The following is a 4,034-nucleotide window of genomic DNA, read 5'->3' on the forward strand; positions in this document are numbered from 1 at the left end:
TTAAGTAAACAAGACATTAAGAGATTCCCCATTCTTAATACTTATTTAACTTAAACGATTTTCCCAAACACACATTAAGTAAACCGAGATATTAAAAGATTCCCCATTTTTAATACTCATTTAACTCTAATGGTTTTCACGCCAACATTAAGTAAACGTAGACATTAAGAGATTCCCCATTCTTAATACTCTTTTAACTTAAACGATTTTCACAACAAACATTAAGCAAACAGAAATATCACACCAAAACACATCAATTCATTTCTCCACAGAATCCAACCATACACACAACAAATTTCATCAATATTAATTAAGAACACGTCAAATACGACGAACACAAATCAACACAATTCACCACTCAAACACAACAAGTTTCATTTACTCAAAATCATACATAAATGAGTTTAAATTCATTTTCCACGAAACATTCATCAATATAACCAAAACCTAACTCTAAGATTTTACCCATAAAGCCTTAGATTCATTTTCCCCCAAATCAACACTCTAACCCTAACAAAATTCTTTTCTACACAATCACAGTTAAGTCCCTAAATGCAAACTAAAAGTTTGGAAGGAGCCCTTACCTTCACGTTAGCTTTCACGTTCGATTACGGTACCGCGAGTAAATCCGGTAAAAATCTCTGCTCGCAACATCACCTCCAAGTTGGTTCCCTAGCACCGTAGCGTGGTAGTGGGCAACTTTCCCTTCTATCTCATCGCGAAACGAAGCTTAGATCTAGATGAAACGGGGAGGTTTGTGTTTGACGGTTTTGAAAATCCTAATACCGTTTTTCTTCGTTTTCAAAACAACGAGGAAGTATGAAGCTGAGAAATCATTGCTTTCTTACCCACTAATCCTTGGGTTTCTATTCTTGAAGCCAAAGAAAGAAAAAGAAAGCAAAACCAATGAAAGAAGAAAAGGGGGAGAAGAGGAATGTTGCGAGACAGAGGAAGAAGAAGACGTAATGTTTCTTTTCTTTTCCTTTCCTTCCTTCTAATTTCCTTTCTTTCTATTTCCTTTTCTTTCTTTTCTATGTCCTTTCTTTCACCCGTAACACATTAAATTATTCGTAAAAGATTCACCGCAGTTAATTTAATTTATTCATCGACGAGTAATTCTAATCGGCATTAAAATATCTTTTTGGTCATATAACTCCAAAATATTAATAACTTTGGCTAAAAAGCCTCCGAGTTCAATACCAAAATCCACTAAAATACATAAAGTATACTTTAAAATTATGGGTCTTACAGTACTACCCCCCTAAAATTAGTTTCGTCCTCGAAACTATGCGTCGATAAATAACTTTGGGTATTGTTCTCTCATCTTGCTCTCTAGTTCCCAAGTCGCATCTCCAGTAATTGGGTTCCAAACTACTTTGACCAACGAAACATCCTTGGTCCTCAATCGCTTAATCTTCCTGTCATCAATTCTCATAGGTGGGACTTCGAATGACAAGTTATCCACAACAAACATTAAGTAAACAAGACATTAAGAGATTCCCCATTCTTAATACTCATTTAACTTAAACGATTTTCGCAAACACACATTAAGTAAACAAGGTATTAAGAGATTCCCCATTCTTAATACTCGTTTAACCCTAATGGTTTTCAAAATTCCACACAAAACAACTCAAACCTATTATCAAAACCAAATCACAATTCACACCAATTCACGTCTCGAATTTCATAAGCATCAATTATGAACACGTCAAACACGATTAACACAAATCATCACAATATACCACTCAAACACATCAAATTTCATTTACTCAAAATCATACACAAATGAGTTAAAGTCATTTTCCACGAAACATTCATCAATAACACCAAAACCTAACTCTAGGATTTTGCCCATAAAGTCTTAGATTCACTTTTCCCCAAGTCAACGCTCTAACCCTAACAAAATTCTTTTCGACACAATCACAGATAAGTCCCTAAATGCAAACTAAAAGTTTGGAAGGAGCCCTTACCTTCACGTTAGCTTTCACGTTCGATTACGGTACCGCGAGTAAATCCGGTAAAAATCTCTGCTCGCAACATCACCTCCAAGTTGGTTCCCTAGCACCGTAGCGTGGTAGTGGGCAACTTTCCCTTCTATCTCATCGCGAAACGAAGCTTAGATCTAGATGAAACGGGGAGGTTTGTGTTTGACGGTTTTGAAAATCCTAATACCGTTTTTCTTCGTTTTCAAAACAACGAGGAAGTATGAAGCTGAGAAATCATTGCTTTCTTACCCACTAATCCTTGGGTTTCTATTCTTGAAGCCAAAGAAAGAAAAAGAAAGCAAAACCAATGAAAGAAGAAAAGGGGGAGAAGAGGAATGTTGCGAGACAGAGGAAGAAGAAGACGTAATGTTTCTTTTCTTTTCCTTTCCTTCCTTCTAATTTCCTTTCTTTCTATTTCCTTTTCTTTCTTTTCTATGTCCTTTCTTTCACCCGTAACACATTAAATTATTCGTAAAAGATTCACCGCAGTTAATTTAATTTATTCATCGACGAGTAATTCTAATCGGCATTAAAATATCTTTTTGGTCATATAACTCCAAAATATTAATAACTTTGGCTAAAAAGCATCCGAGTTCAATACCATAATCCACTAAAATACATAAAGTATACTTTAAAATTATGGGTCTTACATTACTACCCCCCTAAAATTAGTTTCGTCCTCGAAACTATGCGTCGATAAATAACTTTGGGTATTGTTCTCTCATCTTGCTCTCTAGTTCCCAAGTCGCATCTCCAGTAATTGGGTTCCAAACTACTTTGACCAACGAAACATCCTTGGTCCTCAATCGCTTAATCTTCCTGTCATCAATTCTCATAGGTGGGACTTCGAATGACAAGTTATCCTTCAGTTGGATTGTGTCTGGTTCGATCACATGAGATGATCTGCAAGATATTTTCTCAACTGTGATGCATGAAACACGTCATGAATATTGGACAGTATCGGAGGCAATGCAATCCGATAAGCAACAGGCCCAATTCGTGCAGAAATCTGATATGGTCCAATGAATTTCGGAGTCAACTTCTTCGATTTCAAGGCTCTACCTACTCCAGTAGTAGGTGTGACTCTCAGAAATACATGGTCACCCTGTTCGAATTCCAAAAGTCTGCGACGCTTGTCCGCGTAACTCTTCTGACGATCTTGTGAAGTCTTCATTTTCTCCTTGATCTTCCTTACTTTAGCTGTGGTCTGTTGCACCATCTCTGGTCCGACAATCATATTCTCACCGTCTTTATACCAACACAAGGGCGTCTGACACTTGCGTCCGTATAAAGCTTCATATGGTGCCATTCCAATACTTGCGTGGAAACTATTGTTGTAAGTGAACTCAATCAACGGAAGTACATCATCCCAACTTCCTCTATCATCTAAAACACATGCTCTCAACAGATCTTCCAAGGACTGATTTGTCCTTTCAGTCTGTCCGTCCGTTTGTGGATGGTAAGCTGAACTCAATCGTAGCTTCGTTCCCAACGCTTCGTGCAATGCTCCCCAAAAATGCGATGTGAACTTCGGATCACGGTCTGACACAATGCTCGATGGTACCCCGTGTAACCTCACAATTTCAGCAATGTAGATCTCCGTTAGCTGATCTACCTTATAGGTGGTCCTTACCGGCAAAAAGTGAGCAGATTTAGTCAGCCGGTCCACTATCACCCATATAGAATCATTCTTCCTCCTTGTCTTTGGTAATCCGGTTATAAAATCCATGGAAATGCTGTCCCACTTCCATTCAGGTATATCTAAAGGTTGCAACATTCCAGCAGGTCGCTGATGTTCCACCTTCGCTTTCTGACAAGTTAGACAAGTGGATACATATTCCGCCACATGTTTCTTCATTCCTGGCCACCAATAATTCTGCCTCAAATCCTGATACATCTTTGTTGCCCCAGGATGAATACTCAGCTTACTCTTATGCGCCTCTTCTAAAATCGTTTTCCGCATATCTGTAATGGCTGGTACACAAATCCTACCATTACACCGCAAAACATTATCTGCCCCAATCTTGAACTCATTCGTCTTCCCTTGCA

The sequence above is a fragment of the Cicer arietinum genome, chromosome 4 (genome assembly GCF_000331145.2).
Source record: "Cicer arietinum cultivar CDC Frontier isolate Library 1 chromosome 4, Cicar.CDCFrontier_v2.0, whole genome shotgun sequence".
Lineage (NCBI taxonomy): Eukaryota > Viridiplantae > Streptophyta > Magnoliopsida > Fabales > Fabaceae > Cicer > Cicer arietinum.